Source organism: Eptesicus fuscus, chromosome 21 (assembly GCF_027574615.1).
Source record: "Eptesicus fuscus isolate TK198812 chromosome 21, DD_ASM_mEF_20220401, whole genome shotgun sequence".
NCBI classification, from domain to species: domain Eukaryota; kingdom Metazoa; phylum Chordata; class Mammalia; order Chiroptera; family Vespertilionidae; genus Eptesicus; species Eptesicus fuscus.
In genome coordinates, this window is record NC_072493.1 from 26,727,084 (window position 1) to 26,740,411 (window position 13,328).

At 52.6% G+C, this 13,328-nt stretch overlaps 1 protein-coding gene across 1 annotated transcript in view; it reads right to left on the reverse strand.

Annotated features, from left to right (window-relative positions):
* Positions 1-11,725, reverse strand: part of CRISPLD2 (cysteine rich secretory protein LCCL domain containing 2) — a 69,631-nt gene extending 57,906 nt beyond the window's left edge. Inside the window, exon 1 of the mRNA XM_028142909.2 lies at positions 11,549-11,725. The gene's annotated coding sequence lies outside the window, so the exon portion shown is untranslated. The remainder of the gene's footprint in view (positions 1-11,548) is intronic.
* Positions 11,726-13,328: the final 1,603 nt, after the last annotated feature.

Sequence of the window (13,328 nt, forward strand, 5' to 3'; positions counted from 1 at the left end):
TGATGCCACCACCATATTCAACCGTCAGAAGTGAGAAAAGGAACATGGTTTAAGTTGGATGCGTCATCTCGCCCGGCAGCCTTTGCCTGTGTTTGGGAAAGTCTGCCAGAAAGATGAATCTTAGGACCGAGTCTGTCAGCCCTCAGCTCCGAGACCGTGCCAAGCTCTTTGCTTTTGCACATGCTGTTCCCACAGCTCATCCTGTGACCCCAACAGGCCCTCTCCGCCAGCCCAGGCTAGGCAGATTAATTCCTGATCCTCACTTAAGACTCAACTCCAGGGTCACCGCTTAATCATGCCTGCAGACCTGTTGGCTCATTCACAGCTGAGTCACCAATGTCTGCCAAGCCTGTGTTCAATAAATATTTATGGAATGAATGTGTGGCTCTCCTCCTCCTCCCGAGATCAGAAGAGCCGTATAAACAATACACATGATGTTGGCTTCTTCATTATGGCCTGAAGCTTGGGCTCTCCGGGACCAGAGACCTGGGTTCAATGTCTGACACTGCCCCTCACTAGCTGTGTGACCTTGGACATGGCACGTAGCTTCTCTGGGCTCCAGTGTCTGCATCTATACGGTAGAGGAGAATTGCAGGACTTGTCAGACTTTGGCAAACAAGACCAGCAGGTCTATAGCGTGATTAAGCTCTAGGAGGCTTCAGGGAGGCAGTGACTCTTCAGCTGAATCTTCACCAATGAGCAGGGATTAATCTGCCCGGCCTGGGCTGGGGGAGGGGCAGGTTAGGGTCCAGGGATGAGCTGTGGAGTGAGGAACGAAGGAGAGATAAGCATGACCATGTTAGCTATGTACTGTACAGCTAACAGCGTTAGCTATGGTGATGATGATGATGATGATGATGGTGCTGCATGACCCGCAGACACGCTGTTTGAAGAAATTCTTAGAAGGCTGACGTTACTAGCAATAATGCAGAATGCAGCAAAGAAGACTCCTCCCCCTTCCCCACATTATTTCAGAGCCCACCTCTGCCTTGAGAGGAAATCTAACTTTTTTTGTGTTGTTAATCCTTACCCTAGGATATTTTTCCATTGATTTTTTAGAGAGAGTGGAAAGGAGGGGAAGAGACAGGGAGAAACGTCCATGTGAGGGCTACACGTCAATTGGTTGCCTCCCGAGTGTGCACATGCCCCACACTGGGGCCGGGGATTGAGCCCGCAACCAAGATACGTGCCCTTGACTGGAATCGAACCCAGGACCCTTCCGTCCACAGGCTGACGCTCTATCCACTGAGCCAAACCGGCCAGGGCCGAAATCTAACATTTAAAAATCCTGTTAAATGTCCAATGCTTGTGAGGCAGAGGGGAGGACCTCCTCCAAATTCAAAACACAACTTTATTCAGCACATGCAGGCAGGGCCGCTTTCCCCACCTTCCGGGGAAGCAGGTGCCAAGATGTCACAAATCGGGGCTACAGCATTGATGTTGACCAAATGGCCAGGAACCATCGGGACAGATGTACGTGGTAATTCATGCAGATGCCAATGACCCAGCTCAGAGGCCACGGCTGCCAGGGAGCTCTGTCTCCTTGCAGGGCTCAGTCTTCGCCGAGTGAACTGGCCCCTGGATGCCCGAGAATTCACCGGCCCGCACTGCATCTGTTCGTACTGTTTACCTCGCCAGCTAGACTATGTGCTTCCTGAGGGCTGGAATCAGCGGTGTGTTGGCAAATGTTTAACAACCAATGCTCAAAAATAAACTTTGTTTAACCCACCCTTATTTGTAGTGTTTGCCAATTGCCCTGGTATAAATACTCCCCACCATGGCCAATTTCGAGCAAGCAACGGGAGGTACTGAACATGGGGTTTCTGGAAAGACTTGCGCTAGCACACCAAATAACCTCAAGCGCAGAGATAATAGTAAAGTGAAAATTTAGGATGTGATGAGTTTTGAGTACTTATTATCTTTCTTTTAAATATGATTTATTTAACGGTAAGTCTATGTAAGTCAACATTTAATGATGGTTGTTTAACTGGCTCATGACCTTTCTGAAACTTTAGGGAGCTGGCCCCAGCACGCCACTGGCTGGCACTGAGCCTTGTTCTACTTCAAGTTCCAGCGGGGATTCAATGCTCGAGGAACAGTCATCACCAATGACCCGGCCGAAGCGAAATGAGTGTGGACTAAGCAGCCTCTACTCTCAGCATCTCATGCTCATTCTCTCCACAGATTAATGGGGTCACTGCAATTATGAGCCCTACGATGCTGATGAGGAGACTGAGGCTCAAACCGGATAAGCAACTTGCTCACGGGCACACAGAAGGCCTGTGGACAGGGCCGATGCATGTCACACTCTGTCTGCTTACCGATCCTGGCTCGTCCAGGCAGTGGCCCCCCCAAACGTCAGGGCAGTTCTGGCCTCCAGCCCCATGTCAGCCAGACTCGTTCAGTGAGACACCCCACCCACAGGACAGCAGCTAACCCCAAAGGCACAAAGAAGAACTCGACATCCGAGCGAGGCCAAGCACAGATCAGAGTCGTACCCACAAACCGCCCAGAAATCCCAGGAATGAAGTGGTGGCTGGGAGGAGGGAAGAGGACTCCCCAGCAGGCACGTCTTGGGCAGATCCCAGGACTGGGCAGAACCTCTCAGGAAGAGCGTCTGGGTCAGTACCAGACACCCGGGGGTGGGGTGGCAGGCGATCTGGTTAGTTTTCCTGAAACCCTTCTCCACAGGATTAGGGCTGGACGGGAGGAAACAGGCACCCTGGATTCCCCACAACCAAGGACAGATGGACAGTCCACTTGGTTTGGGAAAAAACCCACCCCAGGCACCTTTTTTCCTCCTCAGTCCCTTTGGCAAAGGATACTGTCTTATGGGATAAATATTGAACAACAACAATATACAAGAAGGAAACTCATCCAACAGACACTTAATCTACTTTGTGCAAAAAAAGAACTAAAAACCAGGTGCATTCAACTCGAGCCAAGAGAATATATCAAGGAAGCCACTCTCCAGTGGCTGGATAATAAATTAATACGGCCTTAAACTACCCAGCCAGGACTCCGGGGCCCTTGCTCTTTTCTTGCAGGCGTGTGGAAGTTTGCTTGGGAACAATGCTCTCAGCAAAGCTGTGGATGAACAGCAGAAAATGCCATCTCCACAGGACAAGACACCCAGGACTGCCAGAGGCGTGTGGAAAGCATGGCCACTGGGTCAGACCTGGGTTTGAATCCTGAGTCCACCTCAGAGAGCTGCCCAGAAAGACCCTTCACCTCCCGGGGTGTCTTCCTCTAGAGGAGGGAGGAAGCGAAGATTACTAAAATAGTGGTTCAGCCCTGGCCGCTTTGGCTCAGTGGATAGAGCGTCGGCCTGCGGACTGAAGGGTCCCGGGTTCGATTCCACTCAAGGGCACATGCCCGGGTTACGGGTTCGATCCCTAGTAGGGGCGTGCAGGAGGCAGCTGGTCAATGAATCTCTCTCATCATTGATGTTTCTATCTCTCTATTCCTCTCCCTTCCTCTCTGAAATAAATTTTAAAAATATATATATTTTTTTAAAGTTTAAAATAGTGGTTCTAAAAAGCCCAACAACAAAGTCCTCGGACCGAGCAGTGTTTACTGTTTCTCTCCCTTGTCTCCTGGGTGAATCCGGGCATCGCAGATCATCTCTGCTCCAGCTCCAGGGCGGCAGCACCTGGACCAGCCGCTTGCCTGAAATGCATGATTTCCTGGCACTGGGTGGTATCTGCCAGGAGGAGTCACGGCCACTGGGTGTGAACCGAGCTCATAGACACAAGCTCAGGAATTCTATAGCACCAGGCTATGGACTCTCCACACTGCTCTGCCGATGAAAATCCCCAGGGCAAACCCTCGAGTGGCCACGGAGTCCTGGGGATATGCAAGGGAACAAGACAGGCCGCTCTTGGGAAGGGAAGGAGACATAACAGCAACTAAATAAAGACACGAGGAAAGCCACCCTGGGAATGGGGCAGGGGAGCTGAGCAGAGGCCGGGGTAGGGACCATTCTGGCCAAGATGGACAGTGGGGGTCCCGCTGAGGTCTCAAGGAAAGGGAACTCCAGGCAGCAGGAACAGTGAGGTCAAAGGCTTAGAGGAGGTCACAGGACTGAGGTGGTCTCAGTATGACGCAGGACAGGTGAAAAGAGGGGCAAATGGGGTCACAGAAGCAGGTGGGACAGGTGGCCAGGGGCCTTGAAGGCCATGACAAGGAGTCTTGATTTTGCTTTAAATGCAAAGACAGGCATGGGGGGTGGAGGAAGCAGCTGACGGTGACAGGGTCTGGTTTATGATTTGAAAGCCCGTCAGCCTGCACCAAGGTAGACAAAGCTCACAGACATAACGCTGAACAAGAGAAGCCAGACTGCAGTGATTACACATGCATGGTGCATTAGGTGAAGTTCAAAACCAGGAAACCAACCTAGGTGGCAGGGGGAGGGGGTGGATGAATGAGCAGGGAGGGGACTGGTCAAGCCTGCAGCTTGATCTGGGATCCTAGCCCGTACGTATCCACTTGGAAAAAAATGCATCTGCCAGTACAGGAATGAGCGGGCGGTCCTCTCTCTGGCTTCTGTTTGAAGGATGGACCAAGAGCAGCGTGAGTGGCTGCAAGGGGAACACCATTATGCAAGAGAGAGCCCTCAAGGATTCTCCCCAGGAGCCTCGGAGCTGAGACAAGCCTGGAGCCTGGCCTCCGGCAGGACAGCGCTTCAAAGTGAACGGACTTGCTGGAGCCCAGATAAAGCCCTGCGGCTGGCCCGGGCTGCCCACTTGGACCAGACACCCACTCTCCCAGACAGGGCCCAGTTCATCCCACGTCTGAGAGGGCACTTTGTCCGGCAATGCCAACGCTGAAAATATCTCCAGTCCCAGCGAAGCCCAGGTCTTGAAGGTTTCTGGGAATAAACAACGTTTTCAGCTGCCCTGCGCTTCTGCCCGGAGAACAGACCGGCTGTGTTGGGAGCCGGTTTGGGGCCGGAGGGAGGGAGGGGGTGGCAGCAGATAATACACGTACGCGCGTATATGTTTTAAATGGTATCCCGGAAACAACTCATTCTTTCCGAGGGGGACATCCAGCGTGACAGACAGATGTCCTTCGCGAGCTCCTGTGCACACAGGGACACTAAACATGCCGGGAAGGAAGACGCCGGCAGCCTCAGGACACGTGCGAACACACACGGTACCTTTGCGTACACACAGGGTACCTCCACTTGGGGCACCCTCGCCAGCACCCCACCCACTATCACCTTTCCCTGCCAGAGGACACTGCTTCTTTGGTCTTGAAAGATTTCTCAGGCTCTGATCAAGTCAGTTTCAGGCAAGCGGCTGGTCCAGGTGCTGCCGCCCTGGAGCTGGAGCAGAGATGATCTTCGATGCCCGGATTCACCCAGGAGACAAGGGAGAGAAACAGTCCGTAAACACTGCTCGGTCCGAGGACTTTGTTGTTGGGCTTTTTAGAACCACTATTTTAAACTTAAAAAAATATATATATTTTTTTTAAATTGATTTCAGAGAGGAAGGGAGAGGGATAGAGAGATAGAAACATCAAGGATGAGAGAGATTTATTGATCAGCTGCCTCCTGCACGCCCCCTACTAGGGATCGAACCCGTAACCCGGGCATGTGCCCTTGAGTGGAATTGAACCCGGGACCCTTCAGTCCGCAGGCCGACGCTCTATCCACTGAGCCAAAGCGGCCAGAGCTGAACCACTATTTTAGTAATCTTCGCTTCCTCCCTCCTCAGCAAGAGTGCACCAAGCTGAGCATTTTCCCGGGAGAAAGACGCACGGATCCGCCAGCAACTTGTTCTCAAGGGGCTCCTGACTCTGGCGCTCACGTTAGCTCCCAAGCCACTCGCTGCTTTCTCGCCATGTGACTTCTCTCCGTCACACCAGGCGCCCTACGCAGAACCCTCCGCACAGCTTCCCATCTACCCACCCACCAGTCCCCCCTGACCCCCACTTGTGTCAGGCCCCGGGCAAAGTCTTCATCTGCTTTCTAGGGCAGTAGGTTCTCACGTTTGAGTCTGCGCCAGAAAGTGCTGGAAGCCTCATTAAAACACAGATTACGGGCCACACTGATTCAGGAGGTCTGGGGAGCGGCCTGGGAATCTGCGTTTCTGGTGAGTTCCCATGTGCTGCTGTGTCCCGCCAGCTTGAGTGGGACCCCACTTTGAGAACTGCTACTGCAGATTATCCCAGCCTCCCAAACCTCCTCAGGCCCCCCGCAATCCAGGAGCTCCCAATCTGTACCCTGGGCACACCCTCTTCCCAATCCCGTCCAGCTTCAGTCTACTTGTACAGGCACATATTTTATGTTTTCATTCAAACTTGGCCCACTCTGAGGGTTCAAAACGTTTACTTGTAAAAGGTAGCTTTCCTTCTCCGCCACTTGCAGGGAACTTGACCACTTCTGCCTTGAACGGAAGCAGGAATCAAATTAAACACAATGAAAACAGAACAAAGTGAGACCTCCCAGCTGAGCCCTGATACTGGCCAGAGACTGTCGTAGAGAATGCTCTCTTTGTTGGAAAGGGAGATGTTGGGGGGGAGGGCCTGATGTTGGAATATTAGGGCCTGAGGGCACCACCTGAAACCTTGGCCTTGCTACACGCGGAAGGAAGGAACGGTCCTGGATTGGCGAGCTTTGCTGCTGGGTCTGTGCCAACGCTCGGTCACCGAGGGGACCAGCCTGGATGGGATGCTCACAATTCGGGGGACACTACTCATTCCACAGTGATCTGTTCTCCAGTGAGAATACCACCCTGTTACACTCCTACGCCCCGCAGCCAGTGGCAGGGAATCCAGACTCGCTAGAGCTCACCCCACTCGCAGGGCACACCCTTGCTGTTCCTGAATCTGGCCCTGAACTCAGCCACTCGGAACTTCTTATCTTTCTCCATGGGTGCCAGGCCTTCTCCTACCTCCGGGCCTTTGCGTACACACACGGTACCTCCACTTGGGGCACCCTCGCCAGCACCCCACCCACTATCACCTTTCCCTGCCAGAGAACACTGCTTCTTTGGTCTAGAAAGATTTCTCAGGCTCTGATCAAGTCAGCTGGATGCCAGCTACAGAGTTCCGGGTGGGCTTTTTCCAATCCGAAAGAACGCTTGACGGCAAGTGAAATGGAAGCTCGAGCCCTGGCTGGTAGGGCTCAGCTGGCTGAGCATCGTCCTGTGTACTGAAAGGTCGCCGGCTCAATTCCCAGTCAGGGCACAAGCCCAGGATGGGCGGTTGGGCCCAGGTCGGAGTGTATGCGGGAGGCAACTGACTGATGTTTCTCTCTCTCTCTCCCTCTCCCTTCCTCTCTCTTGAAAATCAATTTAGAAAAACATTAAAGAAATGGAAGCTCGATTCTTTTTCCGGCTTGGGATATTGTCATTCTGCATTCACAATGGGACACAATCCAGACATTCAGATTGAAAATGTGGGATTTCATAATTTATAATATTTTTTAAATGATGATCCAGAAGTTGCATAATCCTCTCCTTTCCCCCCGAATCTGTGGTTTCTGTCTAAGCTGACACAGCACTTGAGACAATGGCGAAGATAAATCTCCTGCAGGCTGAATCACGAGAGACGGTCTGTCCTCACAGTCTTGAAAGGGGGGTGTCTGTCTGCGAGTGCCCACAGTGGCACAGCCTGGGGTTCAAAGCCAGGTGCTACTGTGACCCTGGGTGGAATGCCAACACTCCCCCAAAACACCCAGATGCCAGATATTCCTGCACCCATGGCAGAGGGCCTTGACCAATGCTGAAATGAGAGGACCTGAGTTGATGTTTCTTTAAGAAGGGAGTCAAGAAAAGAGAACATGGTTCCTCAACACGTTCATGTGACCCAGCAATTCCACTCCTGGGTGTAGACCCAAAACTGGTGTTTAAAACAGGTGTTTAAACACAAACATGCACACCAAACCAGTATTATATGAAATGCTGAAAGGTATTCTTTAAAAAGAGGGAAAAAGAAGAAAAAAGTAAAGATAAAAATTATGAACAACAAATACATATCTATCAACAAGTGATCCTAAAAATCAAGTGAATTAAAAATCTGAGGAACAGAATAAACTGGTGAACATAATAGAATCAGAGGCATAGAATGGGAGTGGATTGCTAATTCTCAGGGGGAAAGGGGTGTCTGTGTGGGGAGTACGGGAAGAGACTGGACAAAAATCATACACCTATGGATAAGGACAACGGGGGGGAGGTAAGGACAGAGGGGGGGTGGGAACCGGGTGGTGGAGAGATATGGGGGGGGGGGAGAAACAACTGTAATAATCTGAACAATAAAGATTTATTTTTAAAAATAAATTAATTTTAAAAATATAAAATTTAAAAAAAAACACATGCACACAAATGTTCACAGCAGCATCCTTCGCAATAGCCAACATGTGGAAACATCCCAAACTTCCATCAGCGGAAGAACGGAGACACGAAATGCAGTCTGGCCATACAATGGAATATGACTCAACCATAGAAAGGAATGAAGCCCTGACACACCACAACATGGATGAACCTGGACAACATCATACTAAGTGGAAGAATCCAGTCGCAGAGGGCCGCATGTGTATGAAATGTCAAGAATAGTAAATCCATAGAGACAGAAGGTAGATCAGTAGTTTCCTGAGGCTGGGGAGGAGAGGAAGGGGAGTGACTGCTAATGAGGACTATGAGGTCTCCTTTTGGGGGAATGAAAACGTTCTGGAATTAGACAGTGGTGATGTCGGCACAACACTGCGAGTGCACCAAATGTCACTGATCTGTACACTTTAGAATGGTTAATAGGGGAGCTTTTATGTGTATGCCTATTTTGCCACAATAAAACCACTTTTTTTCAAGGGAAAGAGAAAGAAAAAGGGGCATGGCCGTCCCTACCAACCACCACCCAGATCGGCCCGGCCCTCCCTGTTCCAGAACAAAGCATGTTCCATAGGAGGGGCTCCAGACCCCCGTCCCACGAAGGTCTGAGAATCTAGTCAGCGCAAGGAGCTGAAGATGAAATGAAACGACGCCTGTGTTGTACTTTCCTTCCTTGACAAGCCATCAGCCGCTTTGAGTGATGCTGGGTTTGCACATCTGGGACTGATCAAAAACCAGTGAGTTTGCAAAAGAAAAAAAGGGAAAAAAGCCTCGTAGGTTGGGAGCAAGCAGACACTGAGGCACCTCCCATACATAGTAAATTACACTGGCGACAGAGAGAAGAAATGTTCCAGGTCCCGCCAGGCCAAAGGGGTCAGCGCTGGGGGTCCTGCCTCTGAAAGCCAGTTTTCAAATGCAACCGAGTCAAGGCCGGATAGCCCGCGTGGGGTCTTTGAGGGAGGGATGGAGTGTGGGAGCTCCCAGAGGCCTCCAGCTCTTCCACCAGGGCCCCATTCCCGCCCCCAGCCAGCCAGCTCCTCTCTCCCATCTGGAAGCAGGACTCTGGGAGCCAGTGCTGACCTGGGTCCCGGGGCAGGGCTCTCTGCACTGATAGCAGTACCTGTTGGCAGAGTGGAGTCCAAGCCCCTGTGTCAGTGCGTCCCCTTTCCAGACCCACCCCTAACCCAGGCAGGGACCTCGCTCCCACGTGGCAGGAGAAGCCCGACCATCAGCAAGCTCTGCTGGGACAGTCAAGTGGCTCACCATCGGGTGAGCATGTTCTTCCAGAATCTGGGGCAGGACCCAGCCAGGATGGCAGCTCTCCCTTGCCCTGGCTGTGTCATGCTAGGTACATGCCTTAATCACTCCGAGCCCCAAATTTCCTCCTGGTCAAAAAGAAGAATGGGCCAGTGCCCACCTCATAAAAAAGTCAGTGAGATCATCCATGCGAAACCCTGGGCATGGCTGGCCCATCGTGCTGGGTAAATGTCAGGCTGGTATGATCATAAATGTTATTATTAATATTATTCCAACTCCTACATCTTAAGAGACTCTGTAAAAAATCAAAATGACCCTCTTCATTCTCCTCCCAGGGTGCAGTGTCAGGGACTTGAGGCTTGGGATCAACCTGGCTGACAGCGGTTTTACCTGGAGCCCCTCCCAGACAAAACAGCACCTCAGACAAAACAACACCTGTGTGAAGGTCAGGCCCAGAGGTGGAGTTAGGGGTTGGGCAGGGAATTATCTTAAAGGAGGCAGGACCCAGCGGTTGAGTGGGGTCTGCAGCTAGACAGACCTGGGCGTGACAGCATGGCACGCCTGCTAGCGGACCTTGGCATGCACTTCACCTCTTTGAGCCTTGGTTTTCTCATCTGTGAAATGGGCATCAAGAGGCCTGCTACCCAGGTGTGTTGCAGGGATGATAATGCAGGTAAAGTGCAGGGCCTCACCCCTGCCACACTAGCAGTACAGCTCCCATGCCTTCTGCTCCTCCCATGTGATAACAGTCAGATCAGAGGCGGGAGCAGAAAGGCAGGTACACAAAACACAAAGAGCCCTCTCAGTCTATTTGGGGAGGGGACCTGGCCCTCATCTTTTTCTGCAGGACCCTGTCAGACTTTACACCCTACATGCCCTGACCCAGCTGGGAAAGGTGGCTCACCCTATTCTGCCAGAATAAGGGGCTCAAATGCTCAAGGTAAAAACTCACAAACCCACTCTGTATTGCAAGACAAGCTGGGTGTTTGCACAGACACCCCCCCACCCCCAGTTGCTTCTCTCGACCAGAGCAGCTACTCACCTTTTGGCTAAAAGATGCCCAATTCAAGTTAGACTTCAATGAGCAGGCATCGGCTAAGCCCTTTCTGGCCTGTCCACCAGCCTAGCACTTGGCAAGGGAGGCTCTGGGTATGCCCACATGAGGGGCTGGCCCTGGTTCTGTCCCTCTAAGGGCAACCCATCTCCTCGGGACTGCAGAACCAAGCCCCCAGCTCTCAGCAGAATCCTCTCCACACAAGGAGTTTATGCCGATGCCCACTCCAGCGGGAGGTACCCAGGAACGCTGACATGCCCCAGCCCTGGAGCCATCCACAGCCATCCGGAGCGTTGGAGGCAGACAGAGCTGGGTTTCAGCCCTGGCTCTGCCTGGACAACTCACTTCACCTCTCTAATCCCCAGTGTCTTCATCCGAAATATGAGAAGAGGAAGGCTACCTAGAGGTTTGTTGCAATTGAAGCAACACAAAGGGGTGTGGTCCTGTAAACTGTGAAGCAAAATGCACACACACCGTCAGTATCACCCCCGCGTCCTCATGTGTATAGACACATCGAACCTCCTGCCACCTCCACCCCACCAGCTTTCCATTGACGGACGCCCCGCGCGTACACAGTTGCACAACAAATGCCGGCGAACGGCACAGGACAGCCAGGGCGCACAGCCTCCAGGGGCACGGATCTGCAGCCAGACTGGCTTGGAGTCCCGGCTCCCGCCCTCCCTGGCTGTGTGGTCTTGGGCAACTGACTTGCGCTCGACTAGCCTCAGTTTCTCCAGCCGTGATTCGGCCAGCCGCTGAGCCCGGTTCTGGGATGCAGGCAGGCGCTCGGTTTGGTGCTTGCACACGGTAAGCCCTGAGAGCTGGCATCTGCCCTGGGTACTTCCACTCGGAGATTACGGAATGGATCAAAGCTTGGAGAGAGGAAAGGAATCGAAGTCCCACTTACCGATCTGGGCTCCAATCACCAGCTCGTAGGCGTCTCCCGCGTTGTGCAGCGGCGGCAGCGACAGCGACGGCGACAGCGGCGGTGGCAGCAGCAGCAGCGCGGGCACAGCGGGACAGGCCGGTCACAGGGCACCGGACACCCCGGCAGCCGAAGGAAGCTGTGGATTCGGGGACCCAGAGCGCGGCTTCTTGTACGCTGCCCCGGAGCCCGGAGGCCCCGCCCCCCCAGGGGCCGGCGGAGCTGATAGGGCCGCACCCCGCCCCTCAGGCCCCGCCCCAGCCCGCCCCTCCCTGCGAGCCCCGCGAGCCCCACCAGCGTCCAGGACCACCCGCACCCTAGGAGCTCGTTTTGAGAAGAGGACGCGCTCAGTTTCCTCATCGTGACCATAAAAGTATCGGTTCCACTGAGGGCTTACTAGGGGCCCGGCGCGGAGCCAAGCGCTTTCCACTAGAGGTTTGCAAATTTACCAAAATCCCTTCTCTACTGGAAAATGGGAATCGGGAGGTGACCTCCCGGGATTGCACGAATAAAATCCGGAAGGGCGTGGGCTCCGTAAACTGTGGCGCAGAATACACACTTGCTATATTTACTCCCATCCTCTGCACATGGGTAGAACTTCACGCACGCCACCCCGACTCAACGTCAATGTCTCTGCCTCTCTGTCTTTTCTCTCCGTGTTTGTCTCCTCTCTGTCTTTGTCTCTGTCTCTCTTTCCCTCCCTCCCTCCCTCACTGCCTCCCTCTTTCTCGCTCTCTCTTCTCAAAGTGCAAATGAAGAAACGAAGACTAGGAGATGATACTGGATGAGAACAGTAAAACCCCGCACCCATGTTCTAGGCTAAGTGCCTTTACCTTCATTACCCAAATACATGTTCACAGGAGTCCAGGGAGATGGAGAGTATCCCATTTCACAGATTTAGCAACTGAGGCCTGGAGAAGAGAGTCCCACAGCTAGGGGGCAGCAGCACAGGTTCAAACTCTGCTCTTACTGCTGTAACAGAACAATTTGGAGCCAAGGAGAAATAGCCTTTGAAGCATGTAAGCCCAAGGCTGGAGAAGCGGAAGGGCTCCCTCTCTGTGCTCCCCACTCCGTCACATAGCCTGTCCCGCTGCCGCATGAAGACATTGGAATCAGCTCATTCATCACTCATACCTTTGCCACTCCCATTGAATCACTCGCACCGGCCCCTGTGCTATGCAGTGGTGAGCAGGCTCAGATAAGACCCCTCTGGGATCTCAGGGCCTGGGGCACCCAGATGGGTCAGAGCTTACAGGGGAATACAGTTGGAGAACGCCTGGGGCAGGGATGAGGGAAGATGCCTCCGTGACTGGTGGGGCATGTGTGACATGGATTCAGAAAGCCGGAAACTCTTGCCTAAGATTCTGGCGCAGCTAAAATGCAGATAAAGAATAATGTAGACATCCTCTGTTACCTTTTTTTCATTTCTTTTACTTTTCTTCTCTCAGTTTTTGAAACATTCTCAGCTTGACATTCAATCATCCAATACTTAATCAAGCACCTATGTACTGGGCTCTGTTCCAAGCATCGATGTATTCAGGGGTGAACCAGCTTGTTCGAGAACAGTCCTCACTTTGACAAAAGGGCAAACCTGGTACTACTAACAGATGCCTCTCAGGTACCCAGCCCCATAGGTAGCATCCTGTCCACCCACAGCAATCCTCTGAGGCTGTAATCATCAGGAAACTGGGCACGGAGGGTGTAAGGAACTTTCCCCCGGCCACACAGCTCCCAGGTGGAGGAACCGGGATTTGAACTCACA